The sequence below is a fragment of the Mya arenaria genome, chromosome 11, assembly GCF_026914265.1.
Source record: "Mya arenaria isolate MELC-2E11 chromosome 11, ASM2691426v1".
In the NCBI taxonomy this organism is placed as follows: Eukaryota; Metazoa; Mollusca; class Bivalvia; order Myida; family Myidae; genus Mya; species Mya arenaria.
This window is the reverse complement of record NC_069132.1, coordinates 28335315-28349892: the sequence shown is the minus strand read 5'-3', so window position 1 is coordinate 28349892 and position 14578 is coordinate 28335315. Positions and strand designations below refer to the sequence as shown.

At 36.2% G+C, this 14578-nt stretch overlaps 1 protein-coding gene across 2 annotated transcripts in view; it reads right to left on the bottom strand.

The window, feature by feature from the left end:
• Nucleotides 1–7302: 7302 nt before the first annotated feature.
• Nucleotides 7303–14578, bottom strand: part of LOC128209551 (coatomer subunit beta-like) — a 43984-nt gene continuing 36708 nt past the window's right edge. For both annotated transcript variants that reach the window (XM_052913625.1, XM_052913626.1), the window contains one exon: nt 7303–9367. The gene's annotated coding sequence lies outside the window, so the exon portion shown is untranslated. The remainder of the gene's footprint in view (nt 9368–14578) is intronic.

The following is a 14578-nucleotide window of genomic DNA, read 5'->3' as shown; positions in this document are numbered from 1 at the left end:
GTAGCTTAAATTTGAAGTGCATTTTTATTTAAAATCATTAAAGTGAAATGAAAAGACAAAGTTAAAAGCATGAAACAGCATTTGTTTTCCCGTGTTAAAGTACATAATGAAAGTATGATTTAAAGATGAAAATGACCAATAATATAACCAACGCCATGAACGATACATGTATACACGATCTTGTCTTTCCCAAAAACAAATTCATTTTTTCCGAGTAATCGAGTACCCGAGTACTCGATCGAAAGATTGTCCAAGTACTCGAGTACCAATTAAACTACTCGTTGCCATCCCTAATTTTTAATGTGTGTTTACTGCCATCAAAATTTGAGTCCCTCTTACTTTGTAGTTTTTATGCCTTCAAAGAGTGGCACATACCAGTAGTTATCATACTATCTGAGAATAACTTTTTTTACACTATAACTCTAGAACAGTTTCTCCTAGGACCATCAAATTTCAGTGGTAGATTCCCTTGACCAGTAGATGACCCTTGTTGGTTTTTGGGTACTGGGTTAAGGGCCAAAGTCGCGATCAACAGTCTTATTATGACACGTTCATTGAATCGCCTTCCTCATATTTCTGCAATATTTATCATTTTAGATGTAAAGACGTTGATGCAAGGTCACTTGGGTCATCACATGATGCTGGTGTTTTCGGAAACTCCATGTTCAAGGTAAAAGTTGCAGTAAATATATTCCAGTAAGTGTATTCCAGTAAATGTATTCATTCTAGTAAATGTATTTCAGTAAATGTATTCCAGTAAGTTAATATCAAAACTGTAAACAAAAACTTTTGACCACCATTAGTGAGAGATAGCAGTTTCCGTTCTCAGGCGACATATCTTATTGCACCAATGACTTCTGAGTGTAATCCTTATAAGTTTCATTACCAAGGACTTATTGTAATGATGGCGACATAAAAGTTGGAACACAAATCATTGAATGGTTTTCCAGAGATTTTGGCTTTAACAAGTTTGTACAAAGATTTTGTGCATATGCATTGTGAGCCCATGACAGAAATAAATACTTTGTTCCCTACAAGATTAAAAACACAGAACAACTTTTATTTTTTTATTATTGTATTAATTCAATATCTCTCGCTGCAATGCTCTCATAAATAATCTTATTAAAAATGTGTGCACATTATAAAGTTAATATTACATATATATAAGAATAATTGACATAATATTCCTATCTTATTAAGATAAATACATGAACAACATATTGTAAATGCAGTAGGAACATTTTACATTTCTGCCAGATTAGCTTGCATTATGTCAAAAATCTTCCATGTTACTGTTCAGAAAAATATAACAAAACAATTATTATATGTTATTCAGAACTACATATTTTTAGACAAAATTTCTTATAGATATAACAATAGTAGAGATCTGTTTCGTTAATCATATTCAGGTGTCAGCAGAATAAATTGCTAAGCCTGTAAATGTCTGATGTCTGATGCCTGTGTAGAGGAGCAGGTCATGCAAGCTGAGAGGCGAATGAGGCAGGCGTTTCCGGAATAGCAGCTAGCACCGCCAACCCATCTGTGAAGATCTGCAGAGGTCTCCCTGGTCAAGGCTATTGCAAGTGCACTACAATTGACACTGGCTGAGGAACAAATATATATATATGTGGTTTATAGTCATCAAAATATCTTCTGTACAGTTTTAATGATTTTGTAAGAAATAAGTACCAGAATGGAAAATTAGAGTAAAGAACTTCACTAAAATATACTGATTTTAAAGTGGTGTTTTCCCACAAAATTGATAATGAAAAATTAGGGTATCAATCTTGAGTATACATGTTAAAATGACACATTTATCTGTCACATATCTGGCATTTATCCATCACATATCCCACTATCCATCACATATCTGGCATATATCCATCACATATCCGGCATATGTCCATCACGTATTCAGCATATATCCATCACATATCTGGCATATATCCATCACAAATTCAGCATATATCCATCACATATCCGGCATATATCCATCACATATCCAGCATATATCCCGCACATATCAGGCATATATCCACCACATATCCCGCCTATATCTAGGCATATATCCATTACATATCTGGCCTATATCCCGCGTATATCCATCACATATTCCGCACATATCTGGCATATATCCAGCATATATCCATCACATATCTGACATATATTCATCACATATCCCACTATCCATCACATATCCGGCATATATCCATGACATATCCCGCACATATCCAGCATATATCTCGCACATATTCGGCATAAATCCACTACATATCTGGCATATTTCCCACACTAATCTGGCATATATCCATCATATATCTGGCATATATTCATCACATATCCAGCATATATCCGGCATATATCCATCACATACCCGGCATATATCCATCACATATTCAGCATATATCCATCACATATCCGGCATATATCCATCACATATCCGGCACATATCAGGCATATCTCCACCACATATCCCACCTATATAGGCATATATCCATTATATATCCCGCACATATCCGGCATATATCCATCACATATCCCGCACATATCCAGCATATATCCATCACATATCCCGCACATATCCAGCATATATCCCACCTATATAGGCATATATCCATTACATATCCCGCGCATATCCGGCATATATCCATCACATATCCCGCACATATCCGGCATATATCCATCACATATCCCGCGCATATCCGGCATATATCCATCACATATCCCGCACATATCCAGCATATATCCATCACATATCCCGCACATATCCAGCATATATCCCACCTATATAGGCATATATCCATTACATATCCCGCGCATATCCGGCATATATCCATCACATATCCCGCACATATCCAGCATATATCCATCACATATCCACCATTTATCCATCACATATCTGGCATATATTCATCACATATCCCACTTTCCATCACATATCCAGCATATATCCATCTCATATCCGGCATATATCCATCACATATCCAGCATATACATCACATATCTGGCATTTATCCATCACATATCCCACACATTTCCTTCACATATCCAGAATATATCTCCCACATATTCAGCATAAATCCACTACTTACCTGGCACATATCCAGCATATATCCATCACATTTCCGGCATATATCCATCACATACCCAGCATATATCCATCACATATCTGGCATATTTCCCGCACATATTCGGCATAAATCCACTACATATCCATCACATATCCGGCATATATCCATCACATATCCAGCATTGATTATATCCATCACATATCTGGCATATTTCCCGCACATATTCGGCATAAATCCACTACATATCCATCACATATCCGGCATATATCCATCACATATCCAGCATTGATTATATCCATCACATATCTGGCATATTTCCCGCACATATTCGGCATATATCCACTACATATCCATCACATATCCGGCATATATCCATCACATATCCAGCATTGATTATATCCATCACATATCTGGCATATTTCCCGCACATATTCGGCATATATCCACTACATATCCATCACATATCCGGCATATATCCATCACATATCCAGCATTGATTATATCCATCACATATCTGGCATATTTCCCGCACATATTCGGCATATATCCACTACATATCTGGCATATTTCCTGCACTAATCTGGCATATATCCATCATATATCCGGCACATTGGTTTATTTCCAGTCACAATGCAGAGAGGCAGCACCTTCCATGATGTTTAACCTAGAAACTTCTTCACCGGGACCACCAGTAATGACGTCAGTGTTGTTGATGTATTTTGCCAGCAATGGAAACCATTAAAGGAAATGAGCATTAACTGATATCACACTCTCATTTCGTTTATTGGCACACCATAGAACTGTGTTATTTTCTCCTCTGATCAGTGTTATTGTAAACTGTGGTTGTTATTGTATACTGGTAAGCGACCAATTATTCGCCTGTACCACTTTTTCGCCCACCCAGTTAAAACCTGTCAAAACAAAATATCATACACAACTCAGTTTGGCGTTTCATAGCGGCATCTTTTTATGCCCCCACAAAGTGGCGGCAAATAGGGTTGCCCTTGTCCGTACGTACGTCTGTCTGTCTGTCCGTACGTACGTACGTACGTCCCGAAAATTGTTTCCGATCTAATTCTTGAAAACCGTTTGTCCAATCCTCACCAAACTTTAAACACATGTTTGTGACCATAATATCTTGATCAAGTTCGATAGTCATGGAAATCGCTTTAGTCATTTAGGAGTTACGGCCCTTTTTTGCCAAAAATACTTCAAAAATATATGTTTCCAATCTAATTCTTGAAAAGTATGTGTCCAATCCTCACCAAACTTTACATACATGATTGTGACCATAATATCTTGATCAAGTTTGATAGCCATGGAAATCGCTTTTGTCATTTAGGAGTTACGGCCCTTTATTTGCAAAAAAAGACTTGAAAAATACGTCCCGAAGATTGTTTCCGATCTAATTCTTGAAAACTGTTTGTCCAATCCTCACCAAACTTTAAACACATGTTTGTGACCATAATATCTTGATCAAGTTCGATAGTCATGGAAATCGCTTTAGTCATTTAGGAGTTACGGCCCTTTTTTGCCAAAAATACTTCAAAAATCATTATGGCTTATTTTCTGTGACAAAAAACCGAAGTGGGGGCATCCGTGTCCTATGGACACATTTCTAGTTTGACAGATATCAGCTGTTTTTTGCATTCAAATGTAAGAAGTATGTGGAATTCGACCACATTGTTTACACTTCTGACCTTGTAAGTTGCACGCGGGGATTATACCTTGCACTATCAGAAGACATTATTGATTTGTCATTATAAAGTATAAAACCGATGTTAAATTATACAAATACCATAAATTGCTGTATTTTAAGTTTAATTTTCGAAAAAGCACATGGTTAAACCTGAATGTTTTTGTTTAAGGGAAGCAACTCAAATTTGAATTAATCATTACATTCTTGTACGGACATCTGTTGTCCCCCTTTGGAAGTCTTTAAATATGCATACATTGTAGGTCATGTTTCAAGAAGGAATCCCAGTAGTTTTTTAATTTTCTGCAAAGAGAAGGCTTACCCAGTATATAGTGTTGTATCATTTTAAATATACATAAACAGTATGTAATAGTTAACATATTATATATATTGATCAGTTGTCGTTTTAAACGGTCGCTAGACTGGTTAAATAAAATAGAAATGTTACAGGGAATTTATGGGGTGGGCGAATAATTGGTACAGTAGGGTGCTTATTTTAGCGAAATTATAGGGGTAAGTGGGAATATTCGGAATTGTGTCAAAAGTAACATAGGAAAAACCTCCATTTCCGGCCAAAAAGGGGTCGCTAACCAGCACTGTGGTTGTTTTCAATTGTTTTACAATGTATGTATAAACAAGTCACTGAGTATTGCTAGCAATACAACAGTTCCCCTTCAGAAATCATGACTTGGTACTAAACACTCCTTTTAAATGATGCATAGTTTGCTTTTGGCCCGCCCCGTACTTCTTAAGTTATCACAGAACAATTTTTCCCGGGCAAACATAAGACATTCAAACTAGTTAATCATCATGGAAACTACGTTTTGTCTAAAATAAAAAAATTGACATGCATAATCTCACTATTCTCACAAATTTCGAATGCCTAGTTTACATACTCTTAAGTGATTACAGGATCCATTATTCTTGATAGACAGAAATACATTCACACTATTCTGTTGCCACAGCAACCACATTTCTATGCGACAAAATAAGTACGGTACTTTTCTATGTACCAAGTTTCATGAATATTTTTAAATGGCAGGCATAAACCAAATTCATGTACAAAGCTTCATTAACCTACATGTAACTTGCATATTGCTTGTGCGGCACCAGGTCATGCAGACGGTGAAACAATTAATTTGTACTCCCCATTATATCAACAACAAAAATGCTACACATATTTTATGTCATTTTATTGTGTATCACCTCATACGCAATGTTATAATTGTTACACACATACGCACATGTTTACAATAAAATATAATTATACCTGGCAGTTATGTACTAACAATTGTGCTTTCAATAAACTTTTTCGATTGTACAAACTATTTTTTAGAGAGAAATATTTTTTAATTAAATATTTTTTGTGAATTATAGTTGTCAGTATTATACAAATTAGTTTTGTTTCATATTAACATAAAAGCCATCAAACATACAAAAATAAATACTTATATAAAATGCAATAACAATGCAATAGTTGTATACTTTTTTATAATGCGGCCATCTGTTCATATTTTTATGCCCCCTTTTGAAAAAAGTGGGGTATATTGTTTTGCACATGTCGGTCGGTCGGTCGGTCGGTCGGTCGGTCGGTCTGTCGGTCGGTCGGTCGGAATACCAAATGGTTTCCGATCAATAACTTGAGAACGCTTTGACCGAGGGACCTCATACTTGGTATGTGTATTGGTCATCACCAGCAGATGAACCCTATTGATTTTGAGGTCAGTGGGTCAAAGGTCAAGGTCAGTGTGACCTTTACATGAAAAACGGTTTCCGATCAATAACTTGAGAACGCTTTGACCCAGGAACCTCATACTTGGTAGGTGTATTGGTCATGACCAGCAGATGAACCCTATTGATTTTGAGGTCAGTGGGTCAAAGGTCAAGGTCAGTGTGACCTTAACATGAAAAACGGTTTCCGATCAATAACTTGAGAACGCTTTGACCGAGGGACCTCATACTTGGTATGTGTATTGGTCATCACCAGCAGATGAACCCTATTGATTTTGAGGTCAGTGGGTCAAAGGTCAAGGTCAGTGTGACCTTTACATGAAAAACGGTTTCCGATCAATAACTTGAGAACGCTTTGACCCAGGAACCTCATACTTGGTAGGTGTATTGGTCATGACCAGCAGATGAACCCTATTGATTTTGAGGTCAGTGGGTCAAAGGTCAAGGTCAGTGTGACCTTAACATGAAAAACGGTTTCCGATCAATAACTTGAGAACGCTTTGACCGAGGGACCTCATACTTGGTATGTGTATTGGTCATCACCAGCAGATGAACCCTATTGATTTTGAGGTCAGTGGGTCAAAGGTCAAGGTCAGTGTGACCTTTACATGAAAAACGGTTTCCGATCAATAACTTGAGAACGCTTTGACCCAGGAACCTCATACTTGGTAGGTGTATTGGTCATGACCAGCAGATGAACCCTATTGATTTTGAGGTCAGTGGGTCAAAGGTCAAGGTCAGTGTGACCTTAACATGAAAAACGGTTTCCGATCAATAACTTGAGAACGCTTTGACCCAGGGACCTCATACTAGGTAGGCTTATTGGTCATGACCAGCAGATGAACCCTATTGATTTTGAGGTCAGTGGGTCAAAGGTCAAGGTCAGTGTGACTGTAAGCTGAAAAAAGGTTTTCTGATTGTCCATATTTTATTTTCTTATATAGTAGACAGTAGAAATTTATATGTCACTAAATGCATGAGTTGAAGTATCAATTTTCAGTGAACATCTAGTTTAATTATGCCCCCCTTCGAAGCAGAGGGGTTATATAATTGCTTTGCACATGTCGGCCGGTCTGTTGGAAGACCAAAGCTTGTCCGAGTGATAACTCAACAATTCCCGGACCTATGGTCATCAAACTTGACATGAAGATTAGGTATGACCAGTAGATGACCTGCCTCATATGCATCCAATGACAAATCAGCTGTCATTTCAGTCCATGCATATTTCATTCAATTGTCCAAATATTTCTGGCAACTTGGCGCTCAGGGGGCATAATGTTTGACAAACATCTCTTGTTCTTAATAAATTTAAAACAATTGAAAGCTTTCTCTATTCCCACTCTATCCAATTTAAAAAGGTAAAACAAAAATGCTTATATGCAAAGAATACATCAAATAGTTCAGTCAGTTATATTCATCTATGAAGTGTTTTCGGTAAAAAAATAATCAGACATAACCAAATTATACACTTGATCTAAATTTTCTGAAATCTTTACGGTTTATAAACACCTCTTAAAAAATGCAAAATTCTGCATCATAAAGATAAATTGGAATTCATCAAAACAAAGTAAATCATTTCATAAATTTGTGATAATCTAACATTTCCTAAGATGAGGCCACTGTTGAGTGACTTTTGTTTCACAATACTTGCCATAATTTATTTTTAGCTTGATTGTGACGAAAGCTGATAGCTTATAGAATCACTCTCGAGCCCGTTTCCTGGGCAGAAACCAGTACTGTGTCCTTTTTGAGAGGCTATGAGAAAGTACCCCTGGTGGGGATCAAACCCACAACCTCTTGGGTGAGAGGCGGACACCTATACCACTAGACCACTCTCACCCCTAAAATCATTTGCATATTTCAAACCACATAACATGATATACATGTATGTAAAAAGTATGTAATAAAGAACATTAAATACAGCTCCTTTGGCTATTTGAACAAAAGTATGAAAACATCCAAAATGCAAAATATGTGAATTAGTTGTTCAATGTTTAATCTGCATACTGTACCCTACATTTTTTCCAATGAAAAAAACTATAACAGTGATACAAAATAAATTAACAGTGGCCTTAATGGTAAGCATTCATAATTCGATCAACAATAATTAACAGTATATGGTACGAAAATAGTGATTTTAAATTTCAATAACATATATTTACACCTCAACTTCCATTCCTTAAATGAACTGCCTTTCAACAATTGTGTTTATCAATCGATGAACACAACATCTTCAGATCGCAATAAGTTGTATAACAATATACATAAAGAATAATGATATTATTAATGTTTGTGTTGTGTCAGCAGGTCCCGTGAAATATAAATGAACATTTTAGAAAGTATTATTTTTTAAATTTTAAATGAATTGTTGCCATAAGTGCTTGAATTTTACGTTTAAAAGTTATTTCCGTTATTGTGACGTCATTTGAAAAATGCTTCCGGTTACAGTCGAACGTTCTATTTACAGAATGGGTAGGAAAGAGTTACTGAAAGATTTTCTTAAATGAAATGACAATTATTGAATGAGATAATGAACTATTGGTGTAAATATAAGTAATGAATTGCGGGGTTGATGTCATTATTGGGGATAAGAACACAATTGGCCTGGTCAAAGTATGCTTGGAGTCCTTCGGACACACTTAGACCAGCGAAATTGCGTTCATACCCTGATAATGACATCAAGCCCGCAATTCATTCCTTAAATATTTGATTAAGTCCTACTTATGTCTCAACATTATAATGAAAGATGGTCACATCACAACAAGATACAGATCAAGCAACTATAAGGCTCAAATGTTGTTAACTTGACAATCAATTAATTTGAAGTTTAAATGTCTGTTTGTTCTCTTGGAATGGCCAATTTTCTTCACTGAAATGAGAAAAAACATCATTTTCAAAGTATTTTAACTATAACATCGAATTCAAACTCTGAATAAGGCATCTGACCAACAATAAGTGAAATACAGTTTGGAATTTATTTTTTTATAAATTCAATTGACATTCTATTACTCAACAAATAAAACTGCCATACATTATATTATTATTATATATGGGGTTGCCAGGCTTCAATGAACCAAAAATGAAGGGGACTATAGCTCATATATGGGTCAAATGCCTTAACGAAATGTCATGACGGCCAAATATCTGCGTTCAATAGTTCCAATAAAAGATGCAATACATGCAGAGAAGTTTAAAGGTGTATTTGAGAAATGATTCTTTTAAAACAACTTCTAGTCAATGTTTAACACAAATTATCTAAATATGAAAAAGAAAGTATCCTATAAGGGTTTTTACCAACCAAACATGTCTTATTATCATATCAATACCATGACACCAACCCTGACTCAATGAAAATCACTTAAACAAACTTGGTAGACGACCTCTGGCTTATACAACAGCACCAACCCTGACCCAACGAACATCACTTAATCAGACTTGGTAGATGACCTATGGCTTATACAACAGCACCAACCCTGATCCAACGAACATCACTTAATCAGACTTGGTAGACGACCTCTGGCTTGTACAACAGCACCAACCCTGATCCAACGAACATCACTTAATCAGACTTGGTAGACGACCTCTGGCTTATACAACAGCACCAACCCTGACCCAACGAACATCACTTAATCAGACTTGGTAGATGACCTATGGCTTATACAACAGCACCAACCCTGACCCAACGAACATCACTTAATCAGACTTGGTAGATGACCTATGGCTTATACAACAGCACCAACCCTGATCCAACGAACATCACTTAATCAGACTTGGTAGATGACCTATGGCTTATACAACAGCACCAACCCTGATCCAACGAACATCACTTAATCAGACTTGGTAGACGACTTCTGGCTTATACAACAGCACCAACCCTGATCCAACGAACATCACTTAATCAGACTTGGTATATGACCTATGGCTTATACAACAGCACCAACCCTGATCCAATGAACATCACTTAATCAGACTTGGTAGACGACCTCTGGCTTGTACAACAGCACCAACCCTGATCCAACGAACATCAATTAATCAGACTTGGTAGACGACCTCTGGCTTATACAACAGCACCAACCCTGATCCAACGAACATCACTTAATCAGACTTGGTAGACGACCTCTGGCTTGTACAACAGCACCAACCCTGATCCAACGAACATCACTTAATCAGACTTGGTAGACGACCTCTGGCTTGTACAACAGCACCAACCCTGATCCAATGAACATCACTTAATCAGACTTGGTAGACGACCTCTGGCTTGTACAACAGCACCAACCCTGATCCAACGAACATCAATTAATCAGACTTGGTAGACGACCTCTGGCTTATACAACAGCACCAACCCTGACCCAACGAACATCACTTAATCAGACTTGGTAGATGACCTATGGCTTATACAACAGCACCAACACTGACCCAATGAACATCACTTAATCAGACTTGGTAGATGACCTCTGGCTTGTACAACAGCACCAACCCTGACCCAATGAACATCACTTAATCAAACTTGGTAGACGACCTCTGGCTTATACAACAGCACCAACCCTGATCCAACGAACATCACTTAATCAAACTTGGTAGATGACCTATGGCTTATACAACAGCACCAACACTGACCCAATGAACATCACTTAATCAGACTTGGTAGACGACCTCTGGCTTGTACAACAGCACCAACCCTGACCCAATGAACATCACTTAATCAGACTTGGTAGATGACCTATGGCTTATACAACAGCACCAACCCTGATCCAATGAACATCACTTAATCAGACTTGGTAGACGACCTATGGCTTGTACAACAGCACCAACCCTGATCCAATGAACATCACTTAATCAGACTTGGTAGATGACCTATGGCTTATACAACAGCACCAACCCTGATCCAACGAACATCACTTAATCAGACTTGGTAGATGACCTATGGCTTATACAACAGCACCAACCCTGATCCAATGAACATCACTAATCAAACTTGGTAGATGACCTATGGCTTATACAACAGCACCAACCCTGATCCAACGAACATCACTTAATCAGACTTGGTAGATGACCTATGGCTTATACAACAGCACCAACCCTGATCCAATGAACATCACTAATCAGACTTGGTAGATGAACTATGGCTTATACAACAGCACCAACACTGACCAAATATTTACACATTAACTTCCATTCCTTAAATGAACTGCCTTTCGGCAATTGCGTTTATTAATCGATGAACGCAACATCTTCGGATATGTCATCGCATAACAATATACATGAAAACTATTGATCTGGTTATTTTTTGTATTGTGTCAGAAGGTCCTGTAAAATATAAATCAACGTTTTAGAAAGTGTTAAGTAAGTAAATTTTAAACAAATTGTGTGTTTCAATTTTACATTTAAGTTATTTAAAGTGGTTGATCTTTTCCAGCGTTATTGTGACATCATTTGAAATATGTTTCCGGTTACAGTCGGGTCGTTCTATTTGCAGAATGGGTTAGAAAGGATTACTGAAAGGTTATCGTGAATGGAATTAAGTCTTAAATGGAATTAAGTCTTTTTTTTTACGTTTCTTGAATTACATAATGAACTATTGGTGTGAGGAATGATTTGCGGGGTTGATGTCATTATCGGGGATATGAACCCAATTGGGCTGGTCAAAGTATGCGTGGAGTCCTTCAGACTCCATACACTTTGACCAGCCAAAGTGTGTTCATACCCCGATAATAACATCAACTCTGCAATTCATTCCTTAAATCAACATCACTTAAATCAACATCAGATACTGTTTCTACAACTGACTATTCCTGACACAAAACCAAGCAGGGTTAAGTGACATGGGAAGCAGGGAACCTGACCAATGAATAAATGAGTGAAAAATAAATTAATAAATCAAATCGAGAAATTAAATTAAATTCAAAACTTAGTTAACTAGAGCCCCATGGCATAAATGTCAATTTTTTTGGGGAATAAAGGACATAGCCATCCTCTTATTAAAGATATCTTGAAGGTTAAATAAGTAATGGCCAAAGTAAAGTGTTTGCATTAAAATTAATACAAACAATAGATAGGAATAACAATCATAAACTAAATAAATGAATACATGAATGAGTGTTTGAATGAATTAATAAATAACTGAAATTATATTACCATTAATGTAGATCACCATTTAACATAACTGTCCATGACAACATCAGCAAAGCAATTATAACCTACATCATCACCAAAAATCTTTAAGGAAAACAAGTCATCATCATAATAGCCAGGGCTTGAATTTAACTTTTTTTGATACTCGCAAATTTTTGCGAGGACTTAAATTTTCAACTCACAAAATCAGACACTGGCTCGAATGTTTTGAAGGCAAACCTTTGTGTTTGCTACGAAAAGGTACATATTGTATGAAAAACAATGGTTTAAGGAATTTTAGTGTAATTGTTTTAATGAATGATCATGTAATTGTTCTTTAAACGATATCATTATATATGTTACACTGACAATACATTCTGAGGAAGTCTGATCAGGCGAGTATTGGTCTGTGCAAAATATTTTGAAAACGTTCCTTCCCTCATCTGTGCTGAGGGTCAATTAAATGTTCAACTTCCTCTTCCACATTAAAACAGTTTTAACAGACAGATTATTTCATTTTGGCTTCCTTTTTTTGGAACTGATTCAGAGGCGGTAATCACGTGGTACATTGTTTTGATACCAAGCACTAAAAAAATGCTGCGCCCAGTGAGACGGTATGTATTTTTGTTCATTTTCTCTCCATAATTAAACAATTAAATTTCCTAACATCAACCATGTTCAACCACCCAATTTTCCCTGTAATATGGTACCTTCATTTTGTCAGACAGTTCTGTAGATTACTTGGAATGCGTGTCACAAGTTTTCAATCGAGGCCCGGCCATTTTATAGTGCTTGGTATCAAAACAATGTACCACGTGATTACCGCCTCTGTGATTGTTATCAACGGTTGGCATATTTAAAATCGACACGCATAAAAGAACGTAACTTTTTTTTGCTTGTCATCATTATACAGACTGTGTCTCGAAACGGTTATTGATAGTTCTAAACAGCCGCCAAAAGTTTAAATGAAAGACTAGTCTACATAAGTACTTTCCAAATATTAATGAGTAGCTGCCTGTGTGCATAACGTTAATCTACATCATCAGTTTCTGTGTGTTTATTGAAAAATGAAAGTAGGCATTTCTTAAATTAGTTTTATATCGATTGTGATCATCGATTATGTTCATGTCTCTTTCAAGGATTGCATATTTTCTTTTTTTTGGGTTTCTGTTTTTTTATTGCCCAAATGTTCATTCATACAAACTATTAGCGTTTGGGACTTGTTTTCAAATAAAAAAGGTAGACAAAAAAAAATAAAAAAAATGGGAGAGGTGGTGTGTATTTGATGTTTCGGAATAGTGTTCCTAATATAAATGTTAAATTTAAAAATGAAAAAAAACACCTACTAACTTTAAAAAACCTACTTGCTTTAAAAGAATGGATCTTATAAAGTACAGTTCTTTGGTGGATATTTCATTCAAATGCGCTTTTACAATACTACTATATACTGGAGCTGTTTTACTAAGATAATAAGTGTTCTAATTGTTGCCATCGTCTATTATAGGTGTTGATTTTATTCTTCATTGTTGCTATTGTTTTCTCTATTTTTAGTCGTTTATTGAGATATTGGACAAACATGGCACATGTTGGTATTTTTCCTTCACATTTTGATTTAAAAATGAAATATTTTCCTAGAAGTATCATAAAATTTACTTGATAACCAAATTTTTCATTGTTTGGCATTAAATCACAAAAGCTAATGGTTTTATATGATAGTTCTCTAAAGCTCACTTCATTGAAAGAGTTTGTTATGAATGTTCTAAATTCACCCCAAAACGTCTGCGAAATATGACATTCCCAAAACATATGGATGTTTGAGTCGATGTTCATTACACAAAAATCACATAACCTTGATGCAACAATATTGTACGTGTACAGCTTATCATTGTTTGGAAGGATATTCATTATGTATTTATATTGGAATTCCCGAAGTTTCGTATCTATTGTTAGTTTGAGCGCCTGTGTGTAC